The sequence below is a fragment of the Zea mays genome, chromosome 8 (genome assembly GCF_902167145.1).
Source record: "Zea mays cultivar B73 chromosome 8, Zm-B73-REFERENCE-NAM-5.0, whole genome shotgun sequence".
In the NCBI taxonomy this organism is placed as follows: Eukaryota; Viridiplantae; Streptophyta; class Magnoliopsida; order Poales; family Poaceae; genus Zea; species Zea mays.
In genome coordinates, this window is record NC_050103.1 from 98,703,515 (window position 1) to 98,717,219 (window position 13,705).

Here is a 13,705-nt window from a genome sequence, read left to right on the forward strand (position 1 = left end):
CCAGGGCCCACATGGCGGCGAGCCAAGTTGAGAGAGAGCGCGTTCGGTGCGGCTGACACACGACCCCACACGGCAGCGACGATTCAGTCGCAGGCACAGATCCATGGCGCGCTGGCCTCATGGGCCCGCACGTCGGTCTCCCTCCCGCGAATAGTGGATCAGCTGCTGGGCTACGCGGAATAGAGGTAAGGTGGGCCAGATTTGGGAGAGTGAGCCCAGTTGGGGTTCCTTTCTTTTTCTTTTTTTTCATTTCTGTTTTCTTCTCCTTTTAATTTCTAGAATTCAAATTTGAATTCAATTTTTAACTGTGAATTTATATTCACTTTAAATGTACAATTTGAACCCAAATAAGGAGATCTAACTATTTTCTTTATAATTATTTTCTTTATCTTTGTTTAGTGTTCTTTCTTCTCTTTCTCAAATTCTTGAATTTTCCTTTGAGAATTTAAATTCCAATTTGGATTTTTTTAACATATTTCTTTTCTTTTATATTATTTTATGTTGTCACAGAATGCACACCACAAAATTAATATCCAGCATGATGCATAATTTTAATGGCATATATTCTTTTATTAACTATCTGCTTTTGCATATGGTGTTCACATGGAATGATGCATAAAGGTTAAACCCACATAAGGAGAAATTGTTTCTCTATTGGTATTATTTCTAGCAATTACAAAGTGGGTGTTACAAAAACACAATAATCAAAAAGAAAACTGCGCCAGATCGGAGGATGTCACGCGCGATCATCGTTGTGCGCATCTCGCGCCTTCCGTGACGCCGCTCGCTCGAACATCGCGCCTCATGTGTCACCGTCGCTGCTCGCACGTCGACGCGCGTCGCTTGCTCGCCAGCTTGGAAGTGCCACCTTCTCGGGGCTTCGGGGACGCCGCCGCTTGCCCGCACAAGGGTCCCGCTGTCGCTCGCCCTCTAGATCGGGGAACCGTCGCCACTACTCCGGATCGAGGAATCTTCGCCACCGCGCGTCGAGGTAATGGAGTTGCAGCCACCGGCCTGGGAACCGCCGCCACCGCACAAGGGCACTGCCGTCGCTCGCCCTCTGGATCGGGGGCCACCGCCGCCGGCCTGGGAACCACCGCCACCACATGTCGAGGTCGGGCAGCCACAGCCACCGCAGCCACTGGCCGGGGGTCCACCGCCGCGCGCGCTATCGGGCAACCGCCGTCGCTAATGAATTGAGATGGGCGTGAAAAACTGATCCCTAGCACTACAGATTTTCTTTTATAGACGTCTAGACCTGGTCCGGCTCGACCGGATTGCACTGTCTGGCCTGGGATTCCTTTAGTTATTGGAAGCCCAGGGCTCCTAATATATATATATATATATATATATATATATATATATATATATATATATATATATATATATATATATATATATATATATATATATATATATATATATATATATATATATGCTCCGTTGTAGATGGTCCGAGAATCTAAACAGTATATCTAAAGTGCCATCTAAAATTTTGCTAGTTCTAGGGGCGGATACAGGCATGTGGCCACTAGGGACCAGGCTCTACTCTTGGACTGGATTATTACTACGGATGGACCCAGAAAAGTGCAGCACACCATGCAGTGCGCATGATTGTAAGTTTGGGACTTGTTGCGAGCGTCGCCTAGAACGCTAGGGTATCAACAAATAGGGCGGCAGCGGTGCTATTCCGCAGCCTACAAGGCCGTAACGACCAACCACGAGCGTGGAGCGGTGGCACACAAGCAGCTGCTTTGCTCAGCCAGCGGCGCCGCGGCAAGCTAGCCAGCGAACTGCGAGTGCGTGCCACGCCCTCAGCAAGCCAGTGGCAGCGAGCAGCGCACGCAGCCAGGCAGGCGAGATGGTGAGTGGCGCAGGCACGCAGCGACAGCATGCAAACAGCGCAAGCGCAACCAGGGCAGCAGGCACGCGGCCGTGCGGCGAGGCAAGCCGTCGAGCAGCTGTGCACTGCACCTGTCGGCAACCAGGGCGACTTCGTCCAGTGCCGTTCCTGACTTTTCAGGGGCCTAATGCGAAATCCGATATAATGGCCCCATTCACACACAAACATATATAATTATATATATATTATCGAATATTTAATGTATAAAAATTATTATGCACTGTTTTGAAGTTTATAAGATAACAAATGTAAAATATAGCCAAAAACACTTCCTTGTTATCTGTCACACCCTGAGTTTTAGGGACCCGGGCGCGAACATAATCACCAAGTGTGCTGGGACCAAGTCTCACACATATGATGAATAGTGGTACAGAAACAAATGTCACATCTTTACTATATAATAGGAGTTATGTACAAAATAAATAAATAAATAATTACATCATAAGGAGACAACGATCCATCAATCCAAAGTTGACTGGGAGACGACGGCCTAGACCTCTCACGAAATCATCACAACATCCTCCATGCGCCTCATCATGTGGTACCTGTTCTTGACCTGTGGGGGTGTGAGACAGCAAGAGTGAGCTCACATACGTTCATCGCTTAACAAGTTGTGGGGAATAATGTGCATGAACTCGCTAAAGATGGGAGCTCATGTGAAGTGTAAGTCTTCCCAAAGATGATGGTTAGAGCTGGGCATTGCTTTTAAATTTGGTCAAAATTTTATTAGCAATTACTAAGTATAAGTAAACACCAACCCAATTAAGTAGTAGATCAAAACTAATAACAACACCTGTGATGCAATGCATGTGACAAATTGAATTTAGTTCCATAAATTAATCATGTGAGTGTCTGAGCTGCTCATGACCGTGAGCACTGAAAGTTCCCTTTGCCCGGGAACAGGATCTGGATGTCGCCTAGAGGGAGGGGGTGAATAGGCAAATAAAAATTATCACTTTAAAACTTAAATTCTTACTCTACTCGAAGACTAGAACGCAGTGGAATGAGAAGACCCTTCGAGTAGGTTGCAGCAGAATAGAAGATCCTATCTCAAAATGTCCTGCACTTCAAATATAACTTGTACCACAGATCTCTACTACTCTTATGTGTGGACTGTAGGCGTCCACACACGTTGGTTCTGCCATCGCCCGCAGTCCGCTCCCGCGCCCGCAGTCCGCTCCCGCTCCCGCGCCCGCAGTCCCCCACCAAATCCCCGCACGTCAATCCACCGCTGCCATCGCCCGCAGTCCACTCCCGCGGCCGCGCCCCAATCCCCAAATCCCCGCCCGTCAATCCGCCGCTCACGAAATCCGCTCCCCGTCGCCCGTCGATGGAAGGTCGGGGAGCCGCAGTCCGCATGAATGGAAGGTCGAGCCGCGCCCCGATCCCGCGCCTCGCCCGTCGATGGAAGGTCGGGGATTTGGGGGATCGCAGGCCGTAGATGGAAGGTGGCGCATTCATCCCGTCGATGGAAGGTGGCGCATTCATCCCGCGCCTCGCCCGTCGATGGAAGTCCGCGCCAGGCAAAGCTCCGCGGAGGCGTTCATCCTGCGCCACCAAATGCCCAAAATCAGCCGCGCCAGCTACGCCTCCATCCCGTCACACTTCTATGTATTCATCCGCGCCAGCTACGCATTCATCCCTGCGCCCCCAAATCCCACGAATCTGCCACACTTCTATGTATTTAAAAACCCCTAATCGATCCATACGCCATAGGCCATACGCCATCCGCGCGACGGGAAGCTAAGGACACTCGGCGCAAAAGGTCCATACGCCATCCGCGCGACGGGAAGCTAAGGACACTCGGCGCAAAAGGTCAGTGTCTTTTCTTGTGTTCTACCAGCTCTTAATAACAGTTCTACCAGTTCTTGTGCGTGTGATCATAGATAAGGTGCTGCTTGTTTTGCTCAAAGCTTGTGTTCTACCAACTGCCTTGTTTAAGGTATGCTGCTTGTTTTGCTGCAGCTATGCAAATTATTGTTCTTTATTATTCCAGAACCTATGCCAGAACCTATGCACCCAGTACACAATTGATGCATAAACTATTTTGCTCATACAACTATTTTATTCCAGTTGCACCCAGAAATTTGCATGATGTATATGGATGTAGTTTTAGTACTTATAGTGTCACTTGAATAGTTGAGTGTTGGGGATTGTGTTTGGTTGAGTGTAGTCTCAATATGCTTGCAGTTTAGTTTTACTTGTGACATGCTGTTGGGGCTTGTGTTTGGTTGAGTGCCCTTATTATTACATCTGGTTTAGCTACCTATTCATCTGGTTTACCTACCTGTCGGCGTTTCGAGACCGGGGGGTCCCCGAGCCGACGAGTGAGAGTGCCGCGTGCCCCAGCCCAGATGGGTCGAGCGCGTGGGCGAGCGCGAAGGGGGGAGAGAGAGCGAGGTCGGTGGCCGGAGCCGGGTCGTGACGAGGGAGACGGAGATCCCGCGGCCTTTCGTGTTCGCCCTGCGCCCAGGTCGGGTGCGCTTGCAGTAGGGGGTTACAAGCGTCCGCGCGGGTGAGGGGAGCGAGCGGCCCCAAGAGAGCGCCTGCCCCTGCCCTCGTTCCCGCGAGGCCAACCTTCTCTAAGAAGGCCCTGGTCCTTCCTTTTATAGTCGTAAGGAGAGGATCCAGGTGTACAAAATGGGGGTGTAGCAAGGTGCTACGTGTCTAGCGGGGGAGAGCTAGTGCCCTAAGTACATGCCAAGGTGGCAGCCGGAGAGATCTTGGCACTCAGCCGGTGTGGCGTCGTGGCTGTCGGAGGAGTAACGGAGCCTGATGGAGGGACAGCTGTTGGAACAGCTGTGCTCTTGCTGACGTCTCCCTGCTTTCGTAAGGGAGCCGAGAGTCACCGTCGTCATGGGTCTAGTGGGGCGCCATCATTGCCTATCTGGCGGAGCTGGCCAGATGGGACGCCGGTCTTGTTCTCTGCGACCTGAGTCGGCTCAGGGCAGGGTGATGATGGCGCTTCCTGTTGACGTGGCAGACTCATGTCCTAGGTCGGGCGACGTGGAGGCTCCTCCGAAGTCGAGGTCGAGTCTGTCCTGCATGGCCGAGACCGAACCTGAGCTCCTGGGTCGGGCGAGGCGGAGGTCGTTCGGCAGAGGCCAGGGCGGAGTCCGAGCCCTGGGTCGGGCGGAGCGGAGTTCGTCGTCTTCCGGGGCCTTAGCCCGAGTCCGAGCCCTGGGTCGGGCGAAGCGGAGTTCGCCGTCTTCCGGGGCCTTAGCCCGAGTCCGAGCCCTGGGTCGGGCGGAGCGGAGTTCGCCGTCTTCCGGGGCTTTAGCCCGAGTCCGAGCCCTGGGTCGGGCGGAGCGGAGTTCGCCGTCTTCCGGGGCCTTAGCCCGAGTCCGAGCCCTGGGTCGGGCGGAGCAGAGTTCGCCGTCTTCCGGGGCTTTAGCCCGAGACCGAGCCCTGGGTCGGGCGGAGCGGAGTTCGCCGTCTTCCGGGGCCTTAGCCCGAGTCCGAGCCCTGGGTCGGGCGGAGCCTCCTATGGCACCTCTGGCAAAGCCTGGTCGCCCGTCGGTCTTACCTTTTGCGTTAAATGCCCGGTGACTTGGTCGGTTGGCGCGGTGATTTAGTCAGGGTTGCCTCTCAACGAAGGCAAGGCCTCGGGCGAGCCGGAGATGCGTCTGCCGTAAAAAAGGGGCCTCGGGCGAGACGGAAACACCTCAGGGTCGGCTGCCCTTGCCCGAGGCTAGGCTCGGGCGAGGCGCGATTGAGTCGCTCGTATGGACTGATCCCTGACTTAATCAAACCCATCAGGCCTCTGCAGCTTTATGCTGATGGGGGTTACCAGCTGAGAATTAGGCGTCTTGAGGGTACCCCTAATTATGGTCCCCGACAGTAGCCCCTGAGCCTCGAAGGGAGTGTTAACACTCGCTTGGAGGCTTGCGTCGCACTTTTTTTCAAGGGGACCAGCCTTTCTCGGTTGCACTTTGTTCCGGTGGGTGTAGCCCCCGAGGCCTCGGAGGAGTGGTTTCACTCCTTCGAGGTCTTAATGCCTTGCGTAATGCCTCGGCTGGTCTGGCGGTTCCCTCATGCGAACAGGCCGTAGCCCGGGTGCACTGTCGGGGCCCAAGTTCTCGGGCTGGTATGTTGACGCTGTCAACGGTTCGGCCGGAGCCGGGTTTGCGAGAGCAGCCCCCGAGCCTCCGCACAGGGCGAGAGGACGATCAGGGACAGACTCGGCTTTTTTACATACGCCCCTACGTCGCCTTTCCGCAAGGAGGAGGGGGGAGAGTGCCATGTTACCCTCGATGGGCACCGAACATGGTGTCTCCGGTGAGCTGCAATCGGGTAATCCGAGTGGACGTCCGTGCCCCGTTCGTTGGGGTCGGCTAGGGGCCCGGAGGCACGCCCAAAAGTACCTGCGGGTGATCTGCCGGACCCGGTCCCCTGGCGACGGGGTCCGAGGGCTCGTTGCCTCCCTCCGATGGGATTCCGTTACAGGATCGTTCCCGCTGGTCTCGGAAATGTCCTAGGGTACCTCGGGAGCGCAGCCCGAGCCTTGGTTATGTATCGAACGTACCCCTGGTCATCCCTCGCTCGGCGTCTGAGGCGACTGTGAACCCTTCGAAGGGCCAGCCTTCGAACCCCTGATCAGTAATGGGCGCGGAGCCCGAGTAGCCTGAGGCGGTCGTGGAACCTTTCGGGAGGCCGACCTTCGAACCCCTGACCAGTAGTGGGTGTCGGGCCCACGCGATCTGAGGCGGCTGTTGAACCCTTCGGGGGGCCAGCCTTCGAACCCCTGATCAGTAAGGAGGCTCGGAGCCTAGTTCCTTCACGGGGAAGGATCCCTTTGGGGGTATCCCCTTTCCCGGTCCCTGTTGCAAGAGATAGAGAAAGAGAAAAAAGGGAAAAAAAAGATACGAAACCGAGCGACGTGGCGTACCTTTTTTGGTGTGGTCGTGTTGGCGAAGGCGAAGCGTCGCCAGCTGCTCCTGCCAGAAACGTCGCCTGTCCAGCCGCGAAGTTAATGCGCCGGGGCGAGTGGTCGGCGATGCTGCCGTTGTGTGCACGAGCCGTTCGAGGTACGGGTCACGGGCGCGTCGTCTTCACACCGTGAGAGGGGGTTCTCTCGCTGCCTCCAGATGGGACATGAGCTTGGCCGATGGTGTGACCGCTGCTCTCGCGCGCCTGCCACCGTCATTACTGCCGGCCCACTTTTGACCGCGTTTGACCGCTGCGTCAGGCTAGCGCTGCTGGGTCGCGCGCTGGGTCGCCTCGAATCGCGGTATCGGTTCCGCAATCGAGGAGGTGCGGTGGTGGCGCAAGTGGTACAATGGCTTGCATGCAGCACCCGGCGCGCCAGTTGCGCGACGCGTGGGCTTGAGCCTCCGCGCTGGCCTTTCAGGAGTCGGAGAGGCGCGTCCACTTGGCGCGGTTGCATGCCGCCCGCATGGTTGCCCGCCCCTTTCGCCCGTTGGTCTGGGCAAAAGTGGAGGGTTACTTGTAACCGCTGGGTGGTTGCGCGCGCCGCGCGCGGCAGTTCGGCTTCTTCTGCCCGAAGCCGATCTTGTATGACATGTGGGACCCAGCCCCCGCGCCACAAGGGAGGGCTTTGGAGGCGTGCTGGAGAAGACTCGGCCCGCGACGGTTGAGGGTGCGAGCAGGGAGAGTTGCCTTTAAAAGGAGGGCGTCCCCCTTCGTAAGGTGACCATGTCTTCTTCCTCCCTTATGCATTGTGTCTCTCCACCTTTCAAGCCCCCGGATGGGGGAAACCGCCGTCTTTTCGCCCCATCGTTGGAGGAACGCAACTCCGTGGGAGTTGGTACCTTTCAGCCATCGTTCGGCTTCAAGGATTTTCATCATGCAGCCCGGCTGCACCCCTCCACCGGCGGTCACCCAAGATGGTGACCTCCAGTTTGATGGTGGGGGAAAGCGAGCCGGGCTGCGGCCTCTGCCCCTTCCTCAGCCTCAAGGATTTTCATCGCCAGGGCTGAGGAGGGGCGTGTGCCGAGCTGGGGTTGGCCCCCGCGCGGGTGGTGGCCCGCTCCTTCCCTCAGTGATCGGGGGGAAGGGCGGGAGTCATCCGCGGCACCGACAGCTGCAGCGTGCCCGGCTCGCCGAGCCGAGCGGTTCCGGAGCCGCTCCCGGTGTCGCCTCCTGCCACGGCAGCTGGAAGAGGTTCTTCCGCCGACGCGACGGCCAAGGCTGGCCATGGACCGACCTCCAACTCTACGGCCTTCTGCCCGTCCTTGCCTCTCGAGTTTGGGCAAGGGCGGGGGCCTCCTAGCAGCAGCGTCCGCCCTGAGGCCATCATTGCTGCTGTTCGGCCCCCCGGGGCAGAAGTCTTCATCGTCGCCGCTGTCGGGGCGGGCGGCGACATGCCGTTCGTCGGTCTTCTGTTGCCCCGTAGGCCCACCCCTATCGAGTGGGGTTGTTCGTACCTGCGGAGGGGGAACCAGAGTTCCGTTTGTAATGGCACTTCGAGTGCCGGGTTTTTTGTTCGTTTCGGCTTTCGGGGCCTGAACATGTATGTAACTTTGGCACGGAGCCGTGTTTTTTCCTCATTTTCGAGCACTAAGACTCGCCTGTAGTTTGTCTGAACCGCTTCACCAAGCATGAGTCGCCCCGTGTCAAGGTGACGAGTGAGGTATCCGTATCCCGGAGGCGTAGGAGACCCTCGGCTCGGTCGGACCTGTTGTCTGAGGCTCCTCTAGCTTAGTTAAAGAGACCCCTCGGCCGCTCTTCGACGAGCCGAGGCCGGGGGTAGCGATATCAGCATGAGCAGAGGTGGAGTCGGCTCGGAAATAAAAACCTGTTTGGCCGGAGCCTAGCCGAGTTGTCCGTTGGCAGGATCGACGTCGGAGTTGATCAGCCGAGGCTTCGGACCGGGCTGGCGCCCTTGGAAGGTGGTCGGCCGAGGCCCCGGAGGAGGCCGGCCGAGCCGCCCGCTCGGGCCGGATCCGGAGACGTCCCTGACAGCGACCGCTCGGGCGTGGTGATGACGTCGTCCTTCGGAGCGGAGGCCCTCGGACCGTGTCGCCGTCCGAGGCTAGGTCGGGCCTCGCCGAAGGTGCCGTCGATGCCGAGGGTGTCGCCGCTTCCTTCCAGCGTGACCCGAGCCTGCAGGATCAAATTGTCTTGTAGCGTGGGCCTTGTGCGGCCGCCGAGGCCAGAACACACACCCTTGTTGCGTGTTAAAGCTGCGTCTCTCTTCCTCTTGTTTCGAGTATCTGGACTTTTTGTCGGTAACAGGGATGTTTGTGCGAGCGAAAGTTGCTTCTCGCGGAAGGTGAGGAGTGAGGTATCCGTATCCCGGAGGCATGGGAGTCCCTCGGCTCGGTCGGCCTTGCCGCTTACGCGTACTTCCACCCGTCCATGAGGCCCTGTCACCGACTCGGTCGAGAAGGCTCGAATAATCGCTTCGACAGAAAGGCTTCCGAACATAGAGACTTATTCGATCCGCGGAGTCACCTTATCCGAACGCGAGTTACTTATCGCAGAAGGTGATGAGTGAGGTATCCGTATGCCGGAGGCGTAGGAGTCCCTCGGCTCGGTCAGCCTTGACTGCTTACGTGTACCCCGTCGTTTCCAGGATCCACTTTTCGAAGTAGTCAAAAAGCACGAAAGGTATTCTGGTAAAAGAGATTTTCTGTTCGAGGAAAATTTCGACGCAGAGGGGGTTTCCCCCCTTTTAGCCCCCGAGGGAGGGTCGGGCTTTGCCGAGGCGAGGCCGACCCTTCCTTGTTGACTAAACTTTGTGGGGGTGCGAGGTATATGAATAACTTGGAAACTTCTTAAGGGTAGAAGCGACGTAGCTGTTGGATGTTCCAAGCGTTGCCGTAGACCTCGCCTTGACTGTTGGCCAGCTTGTACGTTCCGGGCTTCAGAACTTTGGCGATGACGAACGGCCCTTCCCAGGGGGGCGTGAGCTTGTGCCTCCCTCGGGCGTCTTGCCGCAGCCGAAGCACCAGGTCGCCCACCTAGAGTTCTCGGGGTCGGACCCCTCGGGCGTGATAGCGTCGCAGGGACTGCTGATACCGCGCCGAGTGTAGTAAGGCCCTGTCCCGAGCCTCGTCCAGCTGGTCCAGCGAGTCTTCTCGGCTAGCTTGGTTGCTTTCGTCGTCGTAGGCCCTCGTCCTCGGGGAGCCGTATTCCAGGTCCGTGGGCAAGACGGCCTCGGCCCCGTAGACCAGGAAGAACGGCGTGAAACCTGTGGCTCGGCTTGGCGTCGTCCTCAGGCTCCAGACCACCGAGGGGAGTTCCTTCATCCACCGCTTGCCGAACTTGTTGAGGTCGTTGTAAATCCGAGGCTTGAGCCCTTGTAGAATCATGCCATTGGCGCGCTCTACTTGCCCATTCGACATGGGATGAGCTACGGCGGCCCAGTCCACCCGGATGTTGTGACCCTCGCAAAAATCCAAGAATTTTTTGCCGGTGAACTGGGTGCCGTTGTCGGTGATGATGGAGTTCGGGACCCCGAAGCGATGGATGATGTTGGTGAAGAACGCCACCGCCTGCTCGGACCTGATGTTGTTCAGGGGTCGGACCTCGATCCACTTGGAGAATTTGTCGACAGCGACCAGCAGGTGCGTGTAGCCCCCGGGCGCCTTCTGCAGAGGGCCTACGAGGTCCAGACCCCACACAGCGAAGGGCCAAGTGATGGGTATCGTCTGCAGAGCCTGAGCAGGCAGGTGGGTCTGCTTTGCATAGAATTGGCACCCTTCGTAGGCGCGGACAATTCTAGTGGCGTCAGCCACCGCCGTCGGCCAGTAGAAGCCTTGGCGGAAAGCGTTCCCGACGAGGGTTCGAGGTGCTGCATGATGGCCGCAAGCCCCCGAGTGTATTTCCTGCAGGAGTTCCTGACCCTTGGCGATGGAGATGCATTGCTGGAGGATGCCCGAGGGGCTACGGTGGTAGAGCTCCTTCTCGTCGCCCAGCAAGACAAACGACTTGGCGCGTCGCGCTGCCCGCCGGGCCTCGACTCGGTCGAGGGGCAGTTCTCCTTGGCGGAGATATTGCAGGTACGGGGTCTGCCAATCTTGATCTGGCATGACCTCGCTTCGCTCCTCCTCGACGCGCAGGGCTTCGCCCTCGGGGGCCGAGGGCTCCTCGGGCTGAGCCGAGGATGGCTCGGGCTGGGCCGAGGTCACCTCGGACGGGGCCGAGGGCGTCTCGGGCTCGGACGTGTCGCCGATCTTGTCGGACGGTTGGTGCAGATCCCGGGAGAAGACGTCCGGGGGAACAATCGTTCGCCCCGAGGCTATCTTTGCCAGCTCGTCCGCAGTCTCGTTGTAGCGCCGGGCGATGTGGTTAAGCTCGAGCCCGTAGAACTTGTCTTCCAGGCGTCGAACTTCATCACAGTAGGCCTCCATCTTCGGGTCGCGGCAGTGGGAGTTTTTCATGACCTGGTCGATGACGAGTTGTGAGTCACCGCGAGCGTCGAGGCGTCGGACCCCTAGCTCGATGGCGATTCGCAATCCGTTGATCAGAGCTTCGTACTCAGCCACATTGTTGGACGCCGGGAAATGGAGGCGCAGCACGTAGCGTAGATGTTTCCCGAGGGGCGAGACGAAGAGCAGGCCCGCGCCGGCTCCCGTCTTCATTAGCGACCCGTCGAAAAACATGGTCCAGAGCTCCGGTTGGATCGGAGCCGTCGGCAACTGGGTGTCAACCCATTCGGCTACGAAGTCCGCCAGTACCTGGGACTTGATGGCCTTCCGAGGGCGAACAAGATTGTCTCGCCCATGATTTCCACCGCCCACTTTGCGATCCGTCCCGAGGCTTCTCGGCACTGGATGATCTCCCCCAGGGGGAATGATGACACCACAGTCACCGGATGAGACTCGAAGTAATGTCGCAGCTTTCGCCTCGTCAGGACCACTGCGTACAGCAGCTTCTGAACTTGTGGGTAGCGGATCTTGGTTTCGGACAGCACCTCGCTGATGAAGTAAACCGGCCTCTGAATGGGCAATGCATGCCCCTCTTCTTGCCTTTCGACCAAGATCGCGGCGCTAACCACCTGAGTGGTAGCGGCGACGTAGACCAAGAGGGCTTCTCCATTAGCCGGGGGTACCAAGATGGGCGCCTGGGTGAGGAGCGCCTTCAGGTTCCCGAGAGCTTCCTCGGCCTCGGGTGTCCAAGTGAAGCACTCGGCCTTCCTTAAGAGACGGTACAGGGGCAGGCCTCTTTCGCCGAGGCGCGAAATGAAACGGCTCAAAGTCGCGAGACATCCCATGACCCTCTGTACGCCTTTTAAGTCCTTGATGGGCCCCATGCCGGTGATGGCTGCGATCTTCTCCGGGTTGGCTTCGATGCCCCGCTCGGAGACGATGAATCCCAAGAGCATGCCTCGGGGCACCCCGAAGACGCACTTCTCGGGATTGAGCTTGACGCTCTTCGCCTTGAGACACCGGAATGTCACTTCAAGGTCGGAGAGAAGGTCGGAGGCTTTCCTCGTCTTGACTACGATGTCATCGACGTAGGCCTCGACCGTGCGACCGATGTGTTCGCCGAACACATGGTTCATGCACCGCTGGTACGTTGCACCCGCGTTCCTCAAACCGAACGGCATGGTGACATAACAGTACATGCCGAAGGGCGTGATGAAAGAAGTCGCGAGCTGGTCGGATTCTTTCATCTTGATTTGATGATACCCTGAGTAGGCATCGAGGAAAGACAGGGTTTCGCACCCAGCAGTGGAATCCACGATTTGATCGATGCGAGGTAGAGGGTAGGGAACCTTCGGACATGCTTTGTTGAGACCAGTGTAGTCTACACACATCCGCCATTTCCCCCCTTTCTTCCTCACAAGCACAGGGTTGGCAAGCCATTCGGGATGGAATACCTCTTTGATGAACCCTGCTGCCATCAGCTTGTGGATCTCCTCGCCTATCACCCTGCGCCTTTCCTCGTCGAATCGGCGCAGAGGCTGTCTGACCGGCCGGGCCCCGGCCCGAATATCCAGCGAGTGCTCGGCGACATCCCTCGGTATGCCGGGCATGTCCGAGGGACTCCACGCAAAGACGTCGGCGTTTGCGCGGAGAAAGTCGACGAGCACTGCTTCCTATTTGGGGTCGAGCCCGGAACCGATCCGGATCTGCTTGGAGGTGTCACCACTGGGGTTGAGTGGGACGGCCTTAACCGTCTCCGCCGGCTCGAAGTTGCCGGCATGTCGCTTCACGTCCGGCACCTCTCGGGAGAGGCTTTCCAGGTCGGCGATGAGGGCCTCGGACTCGGCGAGGGCCTCAGCGTACTCCACGCACTCCACATCGCATTCGAACGCGTGTTTGTACGTGGGGCCGACGGTGATGACCCCGTTGGGGCCCGGCATCTTGAGCTTTAGGTAGGTGTAGTTGGGGATGGCCATGAACTTTGCGTAGCATGGCCTTCCCAGCACTGCGTGGTAGGTTCCTCGGAACCCGACCACCTCGAACGTCAAAGTCTCCCTTCGGAAGTTGGAGGGTGTTCCGAAGCAGACAGGAAGGTCGAGCTGTCCGAGGGGCTGGACGCGCTTCCCAGGAATGATCCCGTGGAAGGGCGCAGCGCCTGCTCGGACGGATGACAGATCGACGCGCAGGAGCCTGAGGGTCTCGGCGTAGATGATATTGAGGCAGCTGCCCCCATCCATCAGGACCTTGGTGAGCCTGACGTCGCCGATGACGGGGTCGACGACGAGCGGGTACTTCCCCGGGCTCGGCACGTGGTCGGGGTGGTCGTCCCGGTCGAAGGTGATGGGCTTGTCGGACCAGTCTAGGTAGACTGGTGCCGCCACCTTCACCGAGCAGACCTCCCGACGCTCCTGCTTACGATGCCGAGCCGAGGCATTCGCCGCATGCCCTCCGTAGATCATGAAGCAGT